The following is a 12,327-nucleotide window of genomic DNA, read 5'->3' on the forward strand; positions in this document are numbered from 1 at the left end:
TTTTTTTTTTTTTTTTTTTGAGACGGAGTTTCGCTCTTGTTACCCAGGCTGGAGTGCAATGGCGCGATCTCGGCTCACCGCAACCTCCGCCTCCTCGGTTCAGGCAATTCTCCTGCCTCAGCCTCCTGAGTAGCTGGGATTACAGGCACTTGCCACCATGCCCAGCTAATTTTTTTTTGTAGTTTTAGTAGAGACGGGGTTTCACCGTGTTGACCAGGATGGTCTCGATCTCTTGACCTCGTGATCCACCCGCCTCGGCCTCCCAAAGTGCTGGGATTACAGGCTTGAGCCACCGCGCCCGGCCCCACTATCATTGTTTTTGTTATCCCCGCCCCCTCGGTGCTTTTGTTTGTACAGACAGGGTCTATTCTGATTCTGTTGTTCAGCCTGGAGTACAGCAGCATGACCTCAGCTCACTGTAACCTTGAACTCCTGGGTCAAGCCATTCTCCCCCCTCCAAAAGTGCTGTGTGACCGGTATAAGCCACTGTGCCCAGCCCCCATGCCATCTTTTTTCTTGAGACAGAGTCTCACTATTGTCCCCCAGGCTGGAGTGCAATGGTGCAATCTCGGCTCACTGCAACCTCCACCTCCTGGCTTCAAGGGATATCCTGTCTCTGCCTCCTGAGTAGCCGGGACTACAGGTGCCCACCAGCATGCCCGGCTAATTTTTTTTATTTTTAGTAGACACAGGGTTTGACTATGTTGGCCAGGCTGGTCTCGAACGCCTGACCTCAGGAGATCCGCCCATCTTGGCCTCCCAAAGTGCTGGGGTTACAGGTGTGAACCACCGTGCCAAGCCTGAAAGGTGAATTTTCTTTTTTTTTTTTTTTTTTGAGATGGAGTTTCGCTCTTGTTACCCAGGCTGGAGTGCAATGGCGCGATCTCGGCTCACCGCAACCTCCGCCTCCTGGGTTCAGGCAATTCTCCTGCCTCAGCCTCCTGAGTAGCTGGGATTACAGGCACGCACCACCATGCCCAGCTCATTTTTTGTATTTTTAGTAGAGACGGGGTTTCACCATGTTGACCAGGATGGTCTCGATCTCTTGACCTCGTGATCCACCCGCCTCGGCCCCCCCAAAGTGCTGGGATTATAGGCGTGACCCACCGCGCCCGGCGAAAGGTGAATTTTCTAACCCATGTACAGATGGTCTAGCTGAGCTTGCAACCAACAGAGCTGATCAGCTGTGATTTATAACACTCGAATGGAAGTGCCACAGGGAAATGAAGGTGGTGAGACACCTTGTCTACCTTACCATTTAGAAGCGGAAAATGGTGAGAATGGTAAACTCTAAGTTACAAATATTTGGCCACAATATAAAAATGTGAGGCTGCAACCGCATATGGCAGATCAGGCCACCTGCCAGGATAAACGAGCAGAAAAAGGGCCGGGAGGAGGACTGGCTGCCTTCTAGTTTACCAGCGCTGCAGGGAAGGGCTCGAAATGTTCATCAAACACACGCAGAACTATCTCACACACCCGCCCTCCGGCGCGTTCATGCCAGTTGGGGAAGCTACAAGGATCGGAAGCTCAGGGTTGAGTCGGGTCCTCGCTGGTCAGTGAAATCTTCACTCAGTACTCGTGTTTGCTGGAGGGCAGTATGGGATAGAGAAAATGATGGAGAATGCGGTTCTGGAGCCAGACTGCCAGGGTTCAGACCCCAGCTCTGCTATAAAGCACGGGGTGAACTCCGGCATGTCACACTCTCTCTGAGTATCAGTTTCCTCATGAGTAAAACGAGTCTAATAATGACACTGCTTCCTACTCTGCCATGGGAACTAACTGGATTGATGTGTTGCTGGGCTGACACCACTGCTTGGTACACAGCGAGGGTTCCGGCCAGGCGCAGCGGCTCACGCCTGCAACCCCAGCACTCTGGGAGGCCGAGGTGAAAGGATCACCTAAGGTCAGGAGTTCAAGACCGGCCTGACCAACATGGAGAAATCCCGTCTCTACTAAAAATACAAAAATTACCCAGGTGTGGTGGCTCGTGCCTGTAATCCCAGCTACTTGGGAGGCTGAGGCAGGAGAATCGCTTGAACCCGGGAGGCGGAGGTTGCAGTGAGCTGAGATGGCGCCTGCCTGAGCGACAAAGCTAGACTCTGTCTCAAAAAAGGAGAGAAAGAGAGCGAGAAAAAGAGAAGGAAAGAAAAGAAAGGCAAGCAAGCTAGCTGCCCCTTCAGACTGAATTCAGTCAACAACAACAAATTAGTGAGATAAAAAGTAACAGCCACAAAGACAAACGCATCCGTGTTTTCTTCCCACCCTTTCAAAAGTGCTGAACGCAGAACATTTAAATCCTCTGGTCCACCGCCAGTGAGGGGAGTCCAGGACCCAGCACAGGGAACCCCACCTCGTTTGTGACAGCGATTCCGGGGGTTCAGGGACTGTGCCATTGGACTTCCTGCCCTAACAGCCCCGCCAGCCAGGAGATGAGCAGTTAGCGGGAGCACACACGCCATGTGGCTGCCAGGCTGTGTGACAGCACAGACGGAGGAAAGGCTGCGTCCCCACGCAGCGGCCCTCGCAGGCTGACAGAAGGGATTTCCTAAAGCCCCGTCTTGTGTGAAAGCCTCCGCTGGGCACAGTGATTTGCAACGGCACGCTGTGGCTGCTGATCACAGCCCATATGCTCCACAGAGAGAGATCTAAGCCCACGGCTGGGAGTTTGCACAGGGCAGGGAACAAGGAGCCAGCATCCATCTGGAGTGGGAGCACCCCTGTCCCAGCAGCAACCACTTCGAGGGGGACAGGGTTTCTGCGGCTCATGGTGTCCTGGGTCTCTTGCTGACATCACCAGGAAAGAGCTCAGACGCGCCCACTCTGAGCAGCGCCTTTCGAGGTGACCGCAGGGGCCTTGATCGGCAGCGGACTTTGGGGGATGTGTTGTCACACCGGTTCCACACAGAATGTCACGCTCGTTAACAAAGAGACACAAACCTGACTGCTTTCACTCCAGATCTTTCCAGAACCCGTCAGCTTAAAAAGAAAGAAAAAGGAAGAACAGAAGCATAGGAATAAGGACTCTGTGGAGGGAAAAGTGCCGTTCCCTGTATCTTCAGGGAATCTGCTGAAGAATATGCCGGTCAAGGCTGTGATCCGTCCGGCCCTGGCCCTCCGTAGCTGGAAGGGGGCAGATGTCACCAGCTCACCCCAATCCCAACCCCCCATCCTTTGTGGCTCAGTACAAGCCATGAGGCAATCACGTGTGACAGCCAATGAAAGGGCTCGGCAAAAAATGCAAAAATATGGTAGGTTTCCAAGTACAAGGTTTCTTTCTTTCTTTCTTTTTTTGAGACAGAGTATCATTCTGTCACCCAGGCTGGGGTGCAGTGGTGTGATCTCGGCTCACTGCAACCTCCGCCTCCCACGTTCAAGCAATTCTCCTGCCTCAGCCTCCCTAGTAGCTAGGACTACAGGCATACACCACTACGCCCAGCTGATTTTTGGATTTTTAGTAGAGACGGTATTTCACCATGTTGGCCAGGATGGTCTCAAACTTCTGACCTCAGGCGATCTACGTGCCTTGGCCTCCCAAAGTGCTGGGATTACAGGCATGAGCCACTGTGCCCGGCCTGTTTTTTTAAATTAAAACAAAAATCCATGCCAAGACGCCCTCTTCAGCTGAAAACAGACCTGCCCCTGGGAGACAGGGTCAGTGCAGGTGCCCGAGGATGGGACCCCAGAGCCCCGAGCTCTGTTTTCCACTAACTTCCAACACAGCACCCAACGGACATGTCCAGCGTGGACTCACCGCATGTGGCAGAACTCTTGGGAGCAGCAGCCGCAGGAGAAAGGTCAGTTCAGGAGCTATGGGAAGACAGGAGATGATCCACCAGGCTAAGAGCGAAAGAGAACTCCACCTCCCAGAATCCCAGTGTCTTCCTCCTACGGACTCACATCCAGAGACCACCTCACCTCTCCCTCAGTAGATGAGGCCTCCAGGGCCTAAATCTGAGGCCACTTTGATGGTCACTGCCTTACACGTGGGAGACACTCAGTAAATGGGGATGATGATGATGACGATGCTCAGGCAGATGAAGGGTGGGCTTGAGCTCCCACATCTGACCTGGAGCCACAGCGTGAGCCACAGCATGAGCCATAGCATGAGCCACAATGTGAGCCACAGCATGAGCCACAGTGTGAGCCACAGCACGAGCCACAGTGTGAGCCACAGCACGAGCCACAGTGTGAGCCACAGCACGAGCCACAGTGCGAGCCACAGCATGAGCCACAGCAGGTCAGCATTCCGTCTTCACGCATTCATCACGGCTCCCAGCAGCTACTCGGTAAGCTGCTATGCAGAAAAGAAACCAGGCAAACAGCCAAGCGTGGTGGCTCTCACCTGTCATTCCAGCACTTTGGGAGGCTGAGGCAGGCGGATCACCTGAGGTCAGAAGTTCGAGATGAGAGTGGCCAACACAGCAAAAGCCCGTCTCTACTAAAAATATAAACATTAGCCGGGCGTGGTGGTGGGGGCCTGTAATCCCAGCTACTTGGGAGGCTGAAGCAGGAGAATCGCTTAAACCCAGGAGGTGGAGGCTGCAGTGAGCCAAGATCACGCCACTGCACTCCAGCCTCGGGGAAAGAGTGAGACTCCATCTCAAAAATAAATATATCATAAATATATTGGCCGAGTATGGTGGCTCACGCCTGTAATCCCAGCACTTTGGGAGGCCAAGGCAGGGGGATCATGAGGTCAAGAAAATTGAGACCATCCCAGTCAACATGGTGAAACCCTGTCTCTACTAAAAATACAAAAAAATTAGCTAGGCGTGGTGGCAGGTGTCTACAGTCCCAGCTACTTGGGAGGCTGAGGCAGGAGAATCAATTGAACCCAGGAGGCGAACGTTGCAGTGAGCTGAGATTGCGCCACTGCACTCCAGCCTGGGTGACAACAGCAAAACGCCATCTCAAAAAACAAAACAAAAACAAATAATAATATTTTTTAACATTAGGCAAATAGCCTCGAAACTTTCTGCAGCTTCTAGATTAGGAATGTGATCACGTAGCGACTACAGCGCCATTTAAATGCTCTTATAAATTACAAGTCAGCAGGGTGAGCCTGTCCACGTCCGCTCTGCAAATGAAAATAAGAGCAGGAAGTGTGGCCTGTGAGAACAGCAGAGATGTCTATCGGTCTGGCACCGTCTGCACCTGTCCCACCGCGGAGCCGTGAGCACTTGGCGGAGCCGTGAGCACAACGGAGGTGCTTACGGTTCCGTGCGCCTGTCCCACCGGAGCCAGGAGTCCTCAGCGCAGCCCCCTTTTCAATTCCTGTTTGATTGTTATTCCATCAGGGATTTTTTTTTTCCTTCTTGGCTACACAGAAAGCTGTTTCTTGGCAGAACTTTCTGAGAGCCCGGTCATAAACCCCTCGTTCCCACTTTCCTGAGCCAGGAAGTCGCCACTGAGCCCCAGCCCTAGGACACGGAGAGGAAAGGAAACATTTACAATGATGGGAGAAATTCCCAGGCTGGAAAAAGAGATCAGAGGAAGAAGTCAGAAGGGACCGTTCTGCCCAAAGCCTGGCACGTGAAGCTCTCTCTCTACACTGGACTGGACAGGTCCACAGCGGTGACAAAGTCACCTCACTGGGAATCCGGCAAGCCCCGCGCGTCCTCAGCTCTGCAAGCAGCCTCAGCCCACTGCCGCGGACCAGCCACGTTCATCGCAAAAGGAATCGTGTCCTGTACTAAGAAACTGTGGCCACCCTGTGCCAAGATGCCTTTATACAGAAACGGACTGTGGCTGGCCTTCTTTCCCTCCACCAGCTCCTGGAATGAAAGGGTTCCATCGCACAGTGAAATCAGTAACAGCAGGAGAAAGAGAGAGGGAGGTAGATTGTTTGGAAAGCAGAAGAGAGGGCGGAAAACATGAAATTCAAGACAGATGTGGGAGAGCCGCAAACATATGTCTTTTAAACTGATGCATCCAAGTGATTCATGTAGAATAAGGAAAAAAGAGCTACAAGCCCAATATAGAAATAAAGACAGGAGTAAATACAGAACAAAGTGTCACGTTCCCTGCCCTTCCAGACCAGCATCAATTCCCGTCTCTCTTTCTGCTACATAAAGTTGGTATAAAGCGGGGTGGGAGAAGGATGGAAGATGAAACGATATAAATTAAGCAGAGGTTCCCCGTGGTCCCTGTCACCCTCGGGAGGCTGCCAGCCACTAACAATTCATTTCCAAATACTGAACGTTGATTTCATTTTTCTTTCTCTTTCTTTTTGGAGACCGAGTCTTACTCTGTCCCCCATCTGTCCCCACTGCACTGGAGTGCAGTGGTGCAATCTTGGCTCACTGCAACCTCTGTCTCCTGGGTTCATGTGATTCTCCTGCCTCAGCCTCCCGAGTATCTCGGATTACAGGCGTGTGCCACCATACTCGGCTAATTTTTGTATTTTTAGTAGAGACGGGGTTTCGCCATGTTGGCCTGGCTGGCCTCAAACTCCTGACCTCAGGTGATCCACCCCCATGGCTTCCCAAAGTGCTGGGATTACAGGCATGAGCTACCACGGCCGGCCGATTTCTTGTCTCTAAAAGTACTGCTGCAGCTTAACATGAGCAGGACTTAAAAATTAGTGGCATTTGCCAGGTTACTGCCTGGCCATTAACAAAAAACAAAGCAGGAAATGTAGATGGGCGTTTCCATCGAAACACAAAAGCCCAAGGCTGTGGCCGGAAAGCCGTTTTTACAATGCGGTGTTAGTGTGTGTCGTTTTACTTCCAAACAGCCAACTGGAAGGGGCCGCTGCAGGATTGGTTCCAAATGCCTCCTGCTGAGAGAAAAGCACAGGCAGCGTGCCTTGCTGGTTAACTTCTCTGTTTGAGGCTTCAGATGGTAACGAGAAAGTGGAGGGCAGTGGGAAGGCCCCCAGATGTTACAGGCATCAGGCGGAGAAACTGAGGCTGGTCTGAGGCTGTATCGCCAGGTAGTGGGGTGGGGAGGGTGGGCAGATGACGGAGGTTTGCTGGATCCAACAAGTGCCACGTGTCAAAACGCTACTCAGCAGGGCACTGGCTCCACACCACACATGTGCCTGGTCACTTTTCATCAATACACGTTTACTGAGCAGCTCAAACCTACCAGGTGCTTGTGCCAGATGGCGTGGGGTTACAGCAGGACCACAGTCTTCACCTCCGAAAAAGCAAAGAGGCCTATCTGGCTGTGTTACAGGCTCGGCTTCCTCGCCAGCCCCTCCCCTGAGATGCCGGTCCCCACCCCACCATGCCCTTCCTTAGGCCACAGCGATCACAGTGGGTGTGCACGCTTGATCTGAGACCAATCACACTCTCTCCTGGGAATTCAGAAATTAGATACAAAGATGGATTCATTAAGATTGGAGCTTCCCAGCCAGTACGGTAGCTCACGCCTGTCATTCCAGTACTTTGGGAGGCTGAGGTGGGTGGATCACCTGAGGTCAGGAGTTCAAGACCAGCCTGGCCAACATGGCAAAACCCTGTCTCCACTAAAAATACAAAAAGTATCCAGGCATGGTGGTGGGTGCCTGTAATCCCAGCTACTCGGGGGGCTGAGGAGAGAGAATTGCTTGAACCCGGGAGGCCGAGGTTGCAGTGAGCTGAGGTCACACCACTGCACTCCAGCCTGGGCAACAGAGTGAGACTCCGTCTCAAAAAACATCAGGGTGCTTCCCAAACCATGTGCCACAGCAGGCTGCAGGAGGGCACCTCGTTGGCATCTCAGCCTCAGGGGCAGCTAGCGGCAATCTTTTCCTACACGTGGCAGGATGAGAGAAGGGAGAGAAGAGCTGAGACAATGAGGAGCTGAGAACCATGAACTCAGGTCAGGGGCAGGCCGGGGTCGCCTCGCTGGGCCAGGGACAACAGAGAGAGGTGCAGCTGGCAGAGAAGAGGACAGATGAGGAGGGGCAGGAAACTCACCAGAGTCAGACGGGAGCGAAGGGGAGAATCGGGATAGCCCCCAGGGAGCGCGAGCAACTTGCTCCGACGCCCCATGTGGGCCGCTCCGCTCCCAGGTAGACACCGGTCCTGCATCTGGACACCCCTGCCATGAACCACTGTGTTTGGACAATCTGACCCAAGGCAGCTCGAATCCATTTCTGCTCCTTGTAAATAACTCCTAACCAAGACAGGCACGTGGTGTGTGCGCATAGAGTCCCGAATCCTCAAGTGCTTAGACCAACAGAGAAGGAAAAGCAGAATCACCTGACGTCTCAGCCCTTTCAAATCCTTTTCCCACGGGTCATCTTCTGCCTTCCCCACAGAGCCCCGGGGCCCGGGGAGGAGAGCGCTGCTCCTGCTCGTGCTTGGGACATAGAGGAAGGAGCAGCAAATGCGTCCCGGGCGTCCTGTCCCCCGCAGCCGGAAGCCCACGTCCTAGGTGGGGGCCTGATACCAGACACCGTGTGCAGATCCCAGAGGGGTCAGCCCGCCGCTCCCACCTGTGGGTCAAAGGAAGGTGACCACGAGCGAATGCACACACTGGCCAAGAAAGGCCATGCCTTGAGTTCCCAAAGGAGGGCTCTTCCTCCAGGAGGGCGTTGCTCACTCTCTCCAGGGGGGCCAGGGGGGCACCTGGAGCTGAGTCAGGAGGGAAGAGGGCAGGAGGTTCCTTCTGCAGACGAGATGAACGCAGCACGCCTGGAGAGCGCACTCCCGAGGTATAACCGCACATAATACTCAGAAGCAGACACAGCACGTCTCCCCAGCTTTAGTTTCGAAAGACAGCTCAATGTGCCGCAGCCATCGGCGGACAGCCCCAGGCCACGAGTGTGGGCACCTTCCGTGGGCTGGCTCCTAGAGCCGCTGGTGCCACAGAAACAAAATGGCAGAGGGTCAAGTTTCTGAGGCTGCAGCGAGACTTGACTCTCTCCTCCAGGACAGAACGGTCCCGTGGATCAGGCCCTCACCATGCCACTAATCACTGCTTAGGAAACATAAAACTGCTGAGGCCTTCTGAGCAGAAACCACACACAAATGGCTTCCCCATCAGGAGCACGGATTCCCGGGACAGGCTGACTGCTTTAAAGAGCACGGCCATCCCCTCACCTTTTGGCAGAACCAAATTGCGAAACGTCAGTAAGTTTCAGCCTGGTCTCCAGAGCCCCCACAAAAAGGCCTGTGTCCAATAGCCAGGAAATGAGGTGGGGAGGCCAGGGTCCAGGGGGGCTGGAGTCCGGGGAGGCTGGTGTCCGGGGAAGGCTGGGGTTGGAGAAGGCTGGGGTCCAGGGAGTCTGGGCTCTGGGGAGTTTGGGGTCTGGGGGAGGCTGGGGTCAGGGGAGACTGGGGTAGGGGGAGGCTGGGGTCTGGGGAGGCTATAGTCCGGGGAGACTGAGGCCCGGGGAAGGCTGAGGCCTAGGGAAAGCTGGGGTCCGGGGAAGGCTGGGCTCCGGGGAGGCTGGGGTCGCGGGAGGCTGGGGTCGCGGGAGGCTGGGGTCCAGGGGAGGCTGGTGTCTGAGGAAGGCTGGGGTTGCGGGAGGCTGGGGTCTGAGGGAGGCTGGGGTTGGGAGAGGCTGGGCTTGGGGGAGGCTGGGGTCCAGGGGAGGCTGGGGTCTGGGAAGGCTGGGGTCTGGGGAAGGCTGGGGTCCGGGGGAGGCTAGGCTCCAGGGAGGCTGGGGTTGGGGGAGTCTGGGCTCCAGGGAGGCTGGGGTCCGGGGTAGTTTGGAGTCTGGGGGAGCTTGTGGTCGGGTGAGGCTGGGGTCTGGGGGAGGCTGTGCTCCGAGAAGGCTGGGGTCCCGGGAGTTTGGGGTCTGGGGGAGGCTGTGCTCCGGGGAGGCTGGGGTCCCGGGAGTTTGGGGTCTGGGGGAGGCTGTGCTCCGGGAAGGCTGGGGTCCCGGGAGTTTGGGGTCTGGGGGAGGCTGAGATCGGGGGAGGCTGGGCTCCACTACTCGCCTGGCTACGGCTCAACCCCAAGTTCCGCCGCCGAAATGCAGAGGCCAGGACACAGCGGCGCAAGCTGGCCTGCTCCTCCCGGAGGCAGCTCAGGGCTGCAGATGGGAGAGAAAGTACTGAGACAGTATGAGGGGGAAAGCAGAAGGGCTGAGGGCCACAGAATGAACCCAAGGTCACAGTGTCCCCAGCCACAAGAAGGAGCAGGCGGAAAGATCAGGGAGGCAAAGTCACCAGGCTGTGCCGGTCCCTGCGCCTCTCTGCGAAGCCGCGTCCCCTGCGCAGTGTGAAGAATGCTCCTGCTCCCCTCACAGGCTTGCTGTGAAGATGAAGCCAGATGTGAGATCCAGACGGCTGCTCCCAGCACCTGGGTTCCAAGCCTAGGCTTCGCATGTATCATTTACAATTTGTGCCCCACTCACTCGGACTCTTATTTACTTATTTTGCTTTGAATAGACTCTTTTAAAATAACAACAATCTACTTTGAAAGGAAACTCTACACTGCTATTGTCAGTGGAGAATCAGTACGACTTGCCATAAACAGAGGCCAAGTGTCAGAATGAAAAGAACAAAGAGCAGTGATTACATGCCATGACTCCCGCTGCCTGTGGCAAGCTGACGCCAACTCTCTCTCCTGGAAGGGAGATCAGCAAGTTTTCCAGCGGTTTAAGGATGGAGCGCCACAGCAAGATCTTCTCCTGATCTAACCAGAGACTTGAAACGGAGGATGGAAAAAGCTGTCACTCAGGGGCACCAGTCTCAGGAACCGCCGTGCCACCCTAATCCCTCAGGCCCAGTGCCAGCTGTGGCCACGGTGAAGAGAGGCAGCAAGGGTCTGGTGGCCGAGGCTTCCCTCTGCACGACGGTGAAGTCCCCACAGCCGCAGAAGGCTGAGCAGCAATCCTGCTGGCTGAGCCCCAGTTCTTCTGCCATCTGGGGGCATCCTGATGACGCCTCCTCACAAGCCCCACCAGCAAGGACCTGCCTCAGCCTCAGCCAGTGGCATCTCCATCCGGGAATCCTGTAAAGCTCCCCGCTGACCAAGAAGTGGCCACAGGCTCCCTGGGACCCCTTATGCCCACAGCTGGTGTCTTGAGCCCCAAACTGAACCCTGTCTTCTCTCTCCTCTCTACTTCCAGAAAAAGTTAGGAAGGGCTGTGAGGAAGGACTGGCCTCTGAATGTCCATACTCATGTCCAGATTTCAGGGGAGGGAAGAAAGAAAACCCAACACTTCCTTTCCTTTCCGACCCAGCTCCCAGAGCTCCGAGGTGGTATCAGATATGGACATGGGGCTCCTGGAAGTATATGTGGGCAGAAAGCAGGGCTGGGTCAGGGGAGGAGGGAGGCAGGAACCCGTCTGCTGGGTCAGCCTGCGCTATAGAGGGGGGCCAGGTTCCCCGGAACGGTTGGGGTTACGCTTACGCTTACGCCAAGCCTAACTATCCCTGTCCGTAAAAACGAGGCCTGGAGTTCCCTCCGGCACAAACTACAAATCAGGAAGAAAGAGCTTCACCAGAAGGGCTGAATGCAGCATTTCCCAAGACGCCTGCATCAGAGTCTCCATGAGCCACGCAGCTTTCCAGGTCCCATTTCACCCACTGAATCTCACTCCCAGGGGTGAGACCTAAAAACATAAATGTTAAGAAAGCTTCCGGCCAGGTGCGGTGGCTCCCAGCACTCTGGGAGGCCAAGGCGGTTGGATCACCTGAGGTCAGAGTTCGAGACCAGCCTGGCCAACATGCTGAAACCCCATCTCTACTAAGAATACAAAAATTAGCTGGGCATGGTGGCAGGCACCTGTAGTCCCAGCTACTAGGGAGGCTGAGGCAGAAGAATCGCTTGAACCTGGGAGGCAGAGGTTTTAGTGAGCTGAGATTTAAGAGTTTAAAATTTTGCATCTAGAAGCTGAGTGCAGTGGCTCATGCCTATAATTACAAGTGCTTTGGGAGGCCAAGGCGGGAGGATCGATTGAGCACAGGAGTCTGAGACCAGCCTGGGCAACATAGCAAGACGCCATCTCTACAAAAAGTGAAACATTAGCTGGGTGTGGTGGAGCAAACTGGTTGTCTGCTAATTGGGAGGCTGAGATGGGAGGATCACTTGAGCCCAGGAGTTTTCGAGGCTGCAGTGACCTCTGATCATGCCATTGCATTCCAGCTTGGGCGACAGAGCGAGACACCATCTCACGTAAATAAATACATATGAGGCCGGGCGCGGTGGCTCAAGCCTGTAATCCCAGCACTTTGGGAGGCCGAGGCGGGTGGATCACAAGGTCAAGAGATCGAGACCAACCTGGTCAACACGGTGAAACCCCGTCTCTGCTAAAAATACAAAAAATTAGCTGGGCATGGTGGCGCGTGCCTGTAGTCCCAGCTACTCAGGAGGCTGAGGCAGGAGAATTGCCTGAACCCAGGAGGCGGAGGTTGCGGTGAGCCGAGATCGTGCCATTGC

At 54.9% G+C, this 12,327-nt stretch overlaps 1 protein-coding gene across 1 annotated transcript in view; it reads right to left on the bottom strand.

Moving 5' to 3' along the window:
* The window catches only part of NXN (nucleoredoxin), a 160,173-nt gene that overhangs the window by 37,664 nt on the left and 110,182 nt on the right, over window positions 1–12,327 (bottom strand). The window lies entirely within an intron of this gene.

Source organism: Sapajus apella, unplaced genomic scaffold (genome assembly GCF_009761245.1).
Source record: "Sapajus apella isolate SASKATOON/1434 unplaced genomic scaffold, GSC_monkey_1.0 scaffold136, whole genome shotgun sequence".
Lineage (NCBI taxonomy): Eukaryota > Metazoa > Chordata > Mammalia > Primates > Cebidae > Sapajus > Sapajus apella.